Source organism: Sapajus apella, unplaced genomic scaffold (assembly GCF_009761245.1).
Source record: "Sapajus apella isolate SASKATOON/1434 unplaced genomic scaffold, GSC_monkey_1.0 scaffold43, whole genome shotgun sequence".
In the NCBI taxonomy this organism is placed as follows: Eukaryota; Metazoa; Chordata; class Mammalia; order Primates; family Cebidae; genus Sapajus; species Sapajus apella.
The window spans coordinates 18,577,332-18,589,413 of record NW_022436983.1 but is presented as its reverse complement, the minus strand read 5'-3'; the positions used below and the strand labels follow the sequence as shown (position 1 = coordinate 18,589,413).

General features: G+C 42.9%; 1 protein-coding gene and 1 long non-coding RNA gene across 3 annotated transcripts in view; both read right to left on the bottom strand.

Moving 5' to 3' along the window:
- The window catches only part of MAN1C1 (mannosidase alpha class 1C member 1), a 174,507-nt gene that overhangs the window by 143,734 nt on the left and 18,691 nt on the right, over positions 1–12,082 (bottom strand). The gene's annotated exons all lie outside the window — the stretch shown is intronic.
- Positions 1,492–10,813, bottom strand: LOC116566488. 2 transcript variants are annotated; one of them, XR_004275883.1, is made up of 3 exons: positions 5,139–10,813; positions 3,862–3,965; positions 1,492–2,543 (listed from the first exon to the last, which is right to left on the bottom strand). It is a non-coding gene; the product is annotated as an uncharacterized LOC116566488 (long non-coding RNA). The 2 variants fall into 2 exon arrangements; XR_004275884.1 differs by having other exon boundaries at positions 1,492–2,540.

Below are 12,082 nucleotides of genomic sequence, written 5' to 3'. Positions count from 1 at the left end.
AGGCCCCTAACCTACCCTAGGTCCTAAGCCAGTTAGCCAGCAGCCAAGAGACTCACAGCCCACATGCATTCAACTCACACATATCCCATTCCAACTGTCTGTACCCCTCACCTCAATCTCTACTCCCCCTTCGCTCTTCTCCACCCAAACCAGACCTTGGCCTTTTCTGACCTGAAGAGAGAGAAGCCACCACTGGGAGCAAATAAAAGCAGCCAAATCTTGGCTCTTGAGCTTCCAAGGGACTAGGTTGTGGGCAGAGAGATTTTCGAGGGTAGTTCAGACCATGTGTGCTTGATTCAGAACCTAACACCAGGTAAGAATCAGTTGCCTTGGCCTCAGGATAGGGGCATTGCTTGGGGTTAAGAAGAAGCACCTCAATACTGGAGCCCAGTGAAACACCCCAAGTGCCATCACATATCAGCCTAATCTGTGGGCTGAGCTTGGACCCACCTCTTTCTTTGGACTTGTAACCTGTCTCCCCTGGGCGAGCGCACACTCTGCCATTACCCCAGCCCTAGGGTCAAACACCTTGCACCACAGGCACCACCCAGATCAGCCCTCCCAAGCCCACCACACAGCCTTTCACCACCCTAGTCCCCTGCCTTCCCACCACATGCTCCCACAAAACTGGAGAGGGCTCAGCCACCCCTGAGGACCAGACCGTGGCCTGTCCAGCTGCACTCGTGAATGCCACCTGACATGCCTAGGCCCCATGTCCCCTCCCTGCTCACTCCTTATGTCACTGGTCCTCTGGTTCTTCTTTAAAACACTAGTGTCCCCAAAGGCTCTGAGCCCTCTCCCTTTCCATCCAGGTTTTCCTCGAACAGCTCTGTGCTCAAGCCTCTGGTCCTGGCAACCCTCCACTGAGGGTCACTCAGGTAATTTTGGTTTATGCTAAAAAAGGGCTGACACTCTCAGCTTCCAAAGTCACCACCTCCCCTCACACACTTCTAATGAGAGCGTAAAGTGGTACAGCCACTGGAGAAAACAGTCTTACTGTCCCCGACAAAGTTGAACAGAGTCACCATATGACCCAGCAATCCTACTCCCAGGTATATACCCAAAGAACTGAAAACATGTCCACCCAACACCATGTACACGAATGCCCATAGCAGTACTATTTATCACGGCCCAAAGGTGGAAACAATCCAAATGTAATGGAGAAACAGCATGTGGTCTATCCGCAACAATGGGATTTTATCCAGCCATCCAAAGAAATGAAACTCTTGCACACACTACAACACAGTGAACCTCGACACTGTCATAAGACCTCATATTCTACGGTTCCATTTATATAAGGGATCCCAAACAGAAAAATTCAGAGGCAGAAAGCAGATTTGTGACTGCCGGGGGCGGGGGCTGAGCTGGGGGTAGTGGGTCTGGGTGGGGTGTGGGTTTTCCATTTGGGGTGGAGTTTGGAACCAGGTCACATAACACTGACTGTATTATACCTAATGCCACTGAGTTGTACATTTTAAAATGCTTAACATATGTTTTTATGTTATATATATTTTACCACAATTTAAAAGCCACCACTTCCCATAGCCGTCTATGCAGGTCCTCGGTCCTTCTGCAGCCTGGAAAGCCCAGGACAATGAGGGCACTGTCTCCAAGTGGCCAGGCCTGGGTCCAGCAGGGAGGTGGCACCGCACACAGGAACAGTCAGAAGTCAGATGCATTTCGGCATAGCTGGTGAGATGGCCACAGAGTCCTCTAGCATAAGCCCTGCGGGGACCAGCATGGAAGAAGGGACAGGAACTTGGGTTAGCTTTCCGCACCTCTCCGAGGAAGCTAAGTGGCCCAGCACTGGCTGCCGAAAACACAGCGAATACAGAGAAGAAAGTCTCTGCACACTTCTCAGTTCTGCAATGGTGAACTGGAATTGACGTGCACCGGCCCCATCTCACCTGCTATCCCACGGAATAAGCAGACCTTAACATTCATTCTTTAAGATGCTCACACCACTGAAGAAAACTCAGAATGATTTGGGCACGACAGTAAAAGCCAAGATGACTTGGTGCCAGAGACAGGGACTGCTGTGGCATCAGAGGCTTCAAGACCTCCTTAGACATGCAGCCCAGCTGAGGAGCTGTGCTCAAACCCAGGCCGGCCAGGAAGTCGGGCGGCTCCTGTGGTAGCAGTGAGGGCTCGGATATCGGGGAAATCTGGAAGGATGGCTGGAGCCAGAATACCACTTAGACAGAATGCCACTTGGATGACAGTTTCAGCAGGAACTTTGCCAAATGACTCTCCCTTCAATGTCCGGGCTTGGTTTCAAGTGAAGACTACCATTGGAGTGACGATCCCAGGCAAAAACTGAGAAGAACATGGTGTTACCTATTTGGGCACCCTGTGCTTGTGGTCACTGAGTAAAGACGAAATACATCATCACCAGTCTGCAATGTCTTCCTTTCCTCGACAGCAATGAAGATGAAACTTCTTCCCTGATGAAGGAGCTAGCCTGTGAATCTTCAGTGTGTGGCAACAACAGAGATGCATCTCGTCTCCAGAAAGGTGGTGGAGGAACGGCTCTGAGTGTTCTGCTGGGATCAGGAATGAGCTACAAGGCTGAGCTCGTGTAGCACCGGAGAAGAGGCACAGACGATCCTCAGGTGGGCTCTTGTGCTCTAGGTGGGTAACCAGAAAGCAGATAGCTCAGAGCACCCGGCACTCCTCAGGAGGGGTGGAATGGTGAGCCTTGACCAACGCCAGAAGATGGGGGAAAAATAGGCTTTCCAATCCTTGATGCCAGCAAGGAAACAAAGCCCAGGAGCCTGCAGCCAGTGAAGATGCCCTCAGCACACTGTGCAAGGAGAGAGAAGGGGAAACTGCAGGCCAGCCCCCCAGCGGCTAAGGCATGCTCACCAGGCTCAGCAGGCAGTCGGGCTTGGCAGAATCGGCCATTAAAGGGAAAAGGAGGCTGGATGCAGCACTTGGTCCTTCTGCCACCTGACTCAACCTTCTGCCCTAACCTCTGGTTCTTCTTTAAAACACTGGTGTTCTCAAAGCGTATGAGCCCTCTCCCTTTCTATCCAGGTTTTCCTCGAATGGCTCTGTGCTCAAGTCTTCAAGCCCTGACTCATCAAACAATGATCTCTAAATCTACATCTCTCAGCCAGGCGTGGCGGCGCATGCCTGTAATCTCGGCATTTTGGGAGGCTGAGGCAGAAGGATCTCGTTGAACCCAAGAGTTTAAGACCAGCTTGGTGACATAGCGAAAACCTGTCTCTACAAAAATACAAAACAATTAGCTGGGTGTTGGTGGCATGCTCCTGTAGTCCCAGCTACTAGAGAGGCTGAGGCTGGAGAATTGCTTGAACATGGGAGACGGAGGTTGCAGTGAGCCCCAATCATAACACTGCACTCCAGCCTAGGGGACAGAGTGAGACCCTATCTCTTTTTTAAATTTTTCTTTTTCTTTTTTTAACCCAGATTTTTCAACCAGACCCTACCTAAAAAAAAAAAAAAAAAAAAAATCAAAAAACTGTCTATGTCTCTGGCACCATCACCCCAATAGGTCCCAAACCCATATCTCAACAGCCCATTAGATGTGACCACCTAGACTTCACAAGCGCCTGATTTTTATCACCCCTATCATTTAACGCCTCTCCCCGCTCCAGGCTGTCTCACTGTCTCCCACTTCTTTATGTCACCTGTGTCCCAGGTGGAAACCTTGGCCATTCCAAGCTGCACCTCCTATATCCACATGCATAATACCTCCCACAACTCAGTACATGGTGCTTTCTGCTAGGTTGCAAACCCACTACTCCCAGAACTGCTCGCATTCGCCTGAAATGCCATTCTTTCCCATGCCCATGGCTCACGCCATCTTCAGGTGACTCCCCAGCCCTTTGCTCACACCTTTATCTAGCATCTCCATGGTGCTACCATGGTGCACCCATCAGACCTTTTCATCCTCAGCATGTAGGGCACTGCCTGGCACACAGTAAGAACAAAGTAAGGCCCTGAAAAAGTTGAAGTGGAACAAAACAGATAAGCGGCAGTTAACACTGCTCTCACTGCATATCAGTTCAACTACATTATCTCACGAAGTCTGGTTTGGACCTGTCTGACTAGATTTCTAACATGGATCAGTTCTGCAAATTCTAGCAGCCACATGAAGGCAGTTTTTAGGACAATCATGTTGGGGACAGAAAACCGCAGCTGAAAGGACGTAAGTCCAGGCGCAGTGGCTCATGCCTGTAATCCCAGCACTTTGGGAGGCTGAGGCAGGCAGATCACTTGAGCTCAGGAGTTCGAGATTAGCCTGGCCAACATGGTGACCCCATTTCTACTAAAAATACAAAAAAATTAGCCGGGCGTGGTATTAGGTGCCTGTAATCCCAGCTACTTGGGAAGTTGAGAAAAAAAAAAGAAATATATATATATATATATATATATATACACACACACACACACACACACACACATACACACACACATATATATATATATATTTTTTTTTTTAAATAAATAAATAAAAGGCTGGGTATGGTGGCTCATGCCTGCAACCCCAGCACTTTTGGAGGCCGAGACAGGCAGATCATCTGAGGTCAGGAGTTTGAGACCAGGCTGGTCAACATAGTGAGACTCCACCTCTACTAAAAATACAAAAAAAAAAAAAAAAAAAAAAAAAGAGCCGGGTGTGGTGGCAGGTACCTGTAGTCCAGCTACTTGGGAGGCTGAGACTGGAGAATCGCTTGAACCCAGGAGGCAGAGGTTGCAGTGAGTCAAGACTGTGCCACTGCATTCCAGCCTGGACGACAAGAGCAAAACTCCATCTCAAAAATAAATAAATAAATTTTAAAAAATAAAAGGAGGTAGGACTAAGGATTGCCACCCAGACAAAATAAGTAGAGGGAGAAGATGGAGAGCTGGAAAGCCCCTCCCCAACCCCGTCCCTCTGCAACCTAAGAAATGGCATCCACTGGGGAGAATGGGCAGAGATGGACCCATGCAGAAATGCCTCAGCATCTAATTAAACATTTAACAGTCTACTGCATATGAGAAGGGAACCTACAGCCCCCACGGAATTCTGACAAATGAGTCATTTCTAATCAATCTATCACCATAGCATCTGGGTACCTCAGGAAGATGAAAGCTAAGACCAATACATAAATGAAAACCAATATACAAACCATCATCTCCCCACACAGGCCTCCAGGAAACCACAGCTACAGCCATCTGCCAAGCTCCATCCTCATCACTGCTTCCTGCCGCCAGCAGCCTGGGAGCAAGCATGGTTTCATATATGATTTAACAGAGAGAAATTTATTCTCTCAAGTCTGACTCTCTATGAACACTCTTAGGTTCAATGTCCACCCCTTGAAGCTGGAATGAAATACGTCTGGGACAAATAGAATGTGTTTTCTATGCTGCATTAACCAAAGAATTTGCTAGAAATAGTTGGGGCAGATTGAAGAAAGATTGCAAGTTGGCAAAGGTTGAGAATTCACAGGTTTCTTGGATAGAAACGGAGCTCTCCAAGGGACCATCACTAAGCCCTGGGAGGATTCTCACCCTAATCCACAGCATATTCTCATTTTCTGCTGCCTCTGCCAGAGGTGGCCTGGATAGATTTGATCTGATCAACCTGGGTCAGCAATTCTCAGGTGAAGCCACATCTCGCACCTGGCATGGCAGAGATGAAACAGCAGAGCACAGCTGCAGAGGCAGAACACCTGGGGCTGGGTTAGGCTCTTTCACTTCTTTAATATCTCCTATTTCCTGAGCATCAATCACTTACTGGATTTTACAGGTGACCACTGGCTTTGTTGCCCTCAGGATCTCTGTAAGGCCTAGACAGCAACAGGGAAAGGCTGCTCCGCTAATGAGAACAGCAGAGGCAGCCACAGGAAGGAGGGCAATGGCCTGTGGGGAAATCGACTTCTGGACAAGCAAATATTTTCATTTCAGCTGTTTATGTCCTGGCTGCTTCCTCAAAAAAGATTTAGGTGGGACAGGCAAATATTTATGCAGCCAAGCCATTTCCCTACATCCATGCACCTGTATGTTGTTAGAAGTGATTCAGGTACATGGCAAGATTACACAATAAGATCCCTCAAAGCCAGAGACGCGTCTTCGTCTTTCCTTCAGCTCACGGCAACTGAGACTCAATCGATGGTTGGCATTTTCAATAACTCCCTTAAAGTTTCAATAAATTCATGACTTATCCAGATCATGTGAACCACGTCTACTCTTAACTCTGGAAAACTCAGTTTTAACTGAGTCTTTTCTCCAGCTGTTTTCTGACTCAATTTCGGTGCAGGTCTTAATAAATACAGAAAATTTCCAACCTCTTCCATAAGTGGGTCAAAGGGAACTTCAGCCGGAAAAGCTATAAGCCGAGGCTAAGACAAAATTGCCATAGGTTCGTTCTAAAGTTTCTTCAATCCCCCTGCTCAGGCTGCACCCCAGACCAATTATATCTGCATCTCTGATGCAACTGGAGGAACTCGGGCTTCAGTATTTACTATAACCCCCTGGGCAATTCCAGACTGCAATACAGGGTAGAGTCCCCCGTCTAAAGGTCTAAAGATTCACAAGGCCGGTTCTTTTGAATGCCTATCTAGGCTATGACAGATTCTACTATCTTCTATTCCAAAGTGAAAACTCTTCCCCTAAGTTATCACCCACAAGCCTTCAGATGATGTCACAGAAAGAACATCACCCTTGGAGTGAGGAGAGGAGGTTTATGTCAATGCCTCCCAATTTAAGCTGGTGGGACCTGGGGTTGGTCACTTCCCTTTTCAGGGTCTTCATTCTCTCAGCCATAAAACAGGATGAGAACCCATCCCTTGCATGCCACAAGGATGTTTGCTGAATCAGCTAAACTTTTAAGAGGATGTCTGGGCCCTAAGAATATCCTGAACACTGGAAATTATTGACCTGATCTGTCCAGGAGGCATTCTTCCAATCTAACCCAGACTCCCTTTCAAAGCAAACTCCCTGGGGATTCTTACATTTGAAAGATTACAGGCTGTACAGAGTCCGAAACCTGTCTCTAAAAGGCAAGTTGACTACAAGTTCCAGAGCTGACAAGCCTGAATCCTGCTCCTATTAGCGCCAAGCTGAAGAGCACTTTACTCAGAGAAGAGAGAACCTTATCATGCTGTAATCTACTCCAGTGCCTAATCACAGAAATGTCTAACATTGGTCTCCCTCAGCTCCATCTGGATTGATACTACTCTGGCACCATTTTTAGCTACTCAAGGATCAATAATCAGGCACAGATATCCTAGCATGATTACAGGGAAGTTATTAAACAATACCACCTCTGAGTGCACGTTAGTGTGGGGTCTCTACCCATCACCTAATTATATACAAAAAAAAAAAAAAGCCAGTATCTGAAATTGCTAGAGAAGTCTCTAGACTGAGCTGCTATTATTCTGGCAAAACATGAACCTTCCTCTATAAAGGGTTTCCTTATACTCTGAAGCAGCAAAATTGATTCTATTTTATAGGTTGTTCTCTAAGGTCTGGTTCTGAAAGGAAGAAACTAAAGTCTTCTTTTCCTCATTGATTCTTATAATTAAAAAACAAGACTACTCCAGAGCTCTGTAAGGTATGTGACAGACATGGAGAATGGCTTCCGGGAGAGTTGGAAAGGAGGAAGGTTTGCTGATTTAGGTGCAAAACACAAGTACTGAAAAACAGAAAAGGTGCTGAAATGTCTTCCCAGGAAATCAGCATTTACTTGGCAAAGTTTAGGTTTAACCTCTTAAAAGTTCATTCCAAGAATAAGGATGGGGGAGAGGGATCTTAAATAAGAGACTTAAAACTTTGATTGAATCCCTTCACCCATCCCAAATCAGACAAATGAAATGAAAGACAGCCTTTACAATAAAATACAATATTTACTTCACACTGAAATTTACTGAATGAGGAGACAAGAGATCAGACCTCACAGAAGGTGCCTTAGAAACTCCTTCAGCTACTTAGCTTCCCTCTGATCACCAATTCAGCAATTTGATTTATATAAATGATTATCTTTTTAAAAGTGTTTTTAGTATGAGGATTTACAAACTAAGTTTTAAAAAGTAGTCATTAGGCTTAAGGTAAAAATCCCAGAGAAAGTATTTGACAGGTTATAAAATACTGAAAGTCACACTGATAGAGGCTACTGGGACATGACAATTATCAATAAACATTTCTTCTAACAGCTACAAGCAGATGAGCAAAAAATACACAAATAACTTAGGATGATCTCAGCCAGAAATTAGGAGCCCTTTGGAGAACTGTTGTCTCTCTTCAGGTCATAGTTTCAACACAAAATTATATTTCACTCATCCAATGCCAATTACAAAAAATAAGTAGAATCTTTAAATATCTAAATTATGCAAAGACCTGTACATTGAAGTTCATGCATTTGATTCAGGGGTCTTCAGGGATCTATTTAATGTCTGCTTATTTATACTTTACATATAAGGCTAATAAGCTAGATTAAATGATTTCCTAGCCAACTGCAGGTTAGAAAATAACAAAGAAGGAATAGTAGAGAATACGGTAGCCAGAGGCAAGTATTCTGACAGCTACAAGTAGCAGCAGCTGACAGCTCAACAAAAAGAGGGGAGAAAAACTGTTTCAAAGTAGATGAACCTAGAATCTCAAAAAAGTAGCATCCACAATGTGTGGCATAGAATAAAAAGTGGCTAAACACATTAAGATGTAGGAAGCTGTGACCCATACCCAGGAGGCCAGTCAGTCAATATAAACAGGCCAAACGATGACAAAGATGTCAGAAATACCAGACAAAAACATTTTTAAAAGCTATTATAAATATGCTTTAGGATTTAAGAAAAATATGGAAACAATTAGTGAACAGATGGGAAATCTCAGAGAAACAAAAACCATTAAAAAGTCCAAATGGAAAGTCTGAAAGTAAAAATTATCTGAAATAAAAAAGTCATTGGGTGAGCTCACAACAGATTGTACATTACAGAAGGGTTTAGTGAATTTAAAGATAGGTTACTATAAATTATCCACATTGAAGTACAGAGAGAAAGGAACACTAAAGATTAAAAAAAAAAAAATGAACAGAGCCTCGTGACCTCTAGGACAATATCAAGCAATCTGACTTATATGTAACTGGAGTTATAAAAGCAAAGGAGATAGGTTGAGTGAGAAGAAATATGGGCCAAACTTCTTCCAAACTGATGAAAAAAATATCAATCCACAGACAAAATAAGTTCAAGAAACCCCAAGAAGGATCAACAAAGACAATCACACCTAACCACAACCCAGTCAAATTGCTGAAAACCAAAATAAACTGAAAATTTTATAGCATCCAAAGGGAAGGAGAAACCAGCACATGCAGGGGAATATTCTATAACTTCTCATCAGAAACAATTCAGGCTACAAGACAATGGAATGACATCTTTGGTGTAAAGAAAGAGTCAACCTAAAATTCGATATCCAGCAAAAATTTCCTTTTGAAATAAAGGCAGAATAGAGATGCCTTCTGATAAACAAAAGCTGCAAGAATTTGTCACTAGCAGGCCTACCCTACAAAAAAATGTTAAGATTCCTTCATGCTGAAGGGAAACAATACTAGAAAGATATCAGACATATAAGAAAGAAATGAAGAATATTGGAAATGGTCAGCATATGAGCGAATAAAAGGAATCTAATTTGTTAATTTCTTTAGGACAACTGACTGTTTAAAGCAAAAATAATACCAATGTATTGTGAGGTTTATAACATATATAGCAGTAAGATATATGACAGCAACAGAATGAAGACCGGGAGAAGATAAATTGAAGTATATTGTTGAAACAGCTTATATTATACATGAAATGATATATTCTTTCAGGGTAGATTGTGATAGGGATGAAAATTCTAACCATCAAAACAATAACTTAAAGCATGTTTGTGTGTGTGTGTGTGTGTGTGTGTGTGTGTGTGTAATGGATGACATAAAAATAGAATCTTAAATACCTGATTAATTCAAAAGAAGGCATGAAATGGAAAAAAAATGATATGAGACTAAAAAAAAAAAGCTATAAAACAGATTTAGACCCAATTACATAAATAATATATTAAGTATAAATGGAATAAACACTAATTCAAAAGCAGATTCTGACTGGATTCAAAAAGCCAGACCCAATTATGTGTTCTTTATAAGAGGTACATTGTATGGGTTAAAAAAATAATAAAAGGATGGAAAAAGTTCTCCCACACAAATACTAACCACACGAAAGCTGAAAAGACTATATCAATAAGGTAAAATACACTGCAAACAAAGAGAATTATCAGAAATGAAGAAATACATGTATAATGTTTAAAAGGGTCAATTCTTTATAATCCTAAATGTGTACATACCTAATAATATAAATATAAAAAATATGAAGCAAAACCTGACAGAACGAAAGGGAATTCACAAATCCACAATTGGAGTTGGAAAGCAACATTTTTTCTCAATAAAGGATTTTAAAAGTAGACCAAAAAAAAAAAAATCAGTAAAGACACATAGAGTTTTGAACAACACTATCCACCTCTCTGACCTAAGTGACAGTTATTGAACATTCCACTCAACCACCATAGAATACACATTCCTTAATTCAATGCACATGGAACGTTTGCCAATATAAACTGTATAACTAGCCATAAAACAGGTCTCATGTTTCAAAGGCTTCAAATTAGAGTATGTTCTTTGAACATAAAGGACTTAAATTAGAAATCAATAATTAAAAGATATCTGGAAACCCAAATCAATGAGCGCCTATCTTAAGTTAGAAAAAAACGAAGTGAATTAAGCCCAACACAGGAAGGAAATAAAGAGTGAAAATATTTAATCTTTTTTGTTGTCCAGGCTATAGTGCAGTGGCACAATCTCGGCTCACTGCAACCTTTGTCTCCCCAGTTCAAGCGATTTTCCTGCCTCCGCCTGCCAAGTAGCTGGAATTACAGGCACGCACCACCACGCCTGGCAAATTTTTGTATTTTTAGTAGAGACATTGGGTTTCACCATGTTGGCCAGGCTGGTCTCAAACTCCTGACCCCAAATGATCTGCTCGCCTTGGCCTCTCAAAGTGTTGGGATTACAGGCGCAAGCCACCACACCTGGACAAGCTAAATTATTTTTAAGAAGGAAACAGAAAAAGCAATTGCCAATAACAGGAGTGAAAGAAGGAATGCCACCATAAATCTCACAAACATTAAAAAGAAAATGAGGCTAGGTACAGTGGCTCATGCCTGTAATCCCAGCACTTTGGGAGGCTGAGGCAGGTGGATCACATGAGGTCAGGATTCGAGACCAGCCTGACCAACATGGTTAAACCCTGCCTCTACTAAAAATACAATATTAGCTGGGTGTGGTGGTGCATGCCTGTAATGCCAGCTACTTGTGAGGCTGAGGCAGGAGAACTGCTTGAACTCTGGAGGCAGAGATTGTAGTGAGCCAAGATTGCACCACTGCACTCTTAACTGGGAGACAGAGCAAGACTCCGTCGAAAGAAAGAAGGAAAGAAAGAAAGGAAGAAAGAAAGAAAGGGAAAGGAAGGAAGGAAGGGAGGGAGGGAAGGGAAGGAAGGAAAGAAAGGAAAAGAAAGAAGGAAGGAAGGAAGGTAGGAAGGAGGGAAAGAAAAGAAAGAAAAAGAAAGAAAGAGAGAGAGAGAAAGAAAGAAAGAAAGAAAGAAAGAGAGAGAGAGAGAGAGAGAGAGAAAGAAAGAAAGAAAGAAAGAAAGAAAGAAAGAAAGAAAGAAAGAAAGAAAGAAAGAAAATGAGAATATTTTTAGGTCAATAAATTTTACAACTTAGATGAAAGACAAAATTTCTTGAACTACATAGTGAGAAAACTGCCACAAAAAAATTCTGATTACCCTGTGTCTGTTATATAATTAATATTTAAACCCTTCCCCAAAAAAATCTTCTAGGCTTCATATCGTGCTCTACTGATGAAGTCTATGAAACATTTAAGAAAGAGAAATCATTAGTGTTCCACAAACTCTTTCAGAAAATAGAAAAGCTAAGCATGGTATATGGTGGCACACATTTGTAGTCCCAGCTACTCTGGAGGCTGAGACAGGAGGATCACTTGAGCCCAGGAGTTTGAGGTGAGCCTACGCTGTATCTTAAAAAAAAA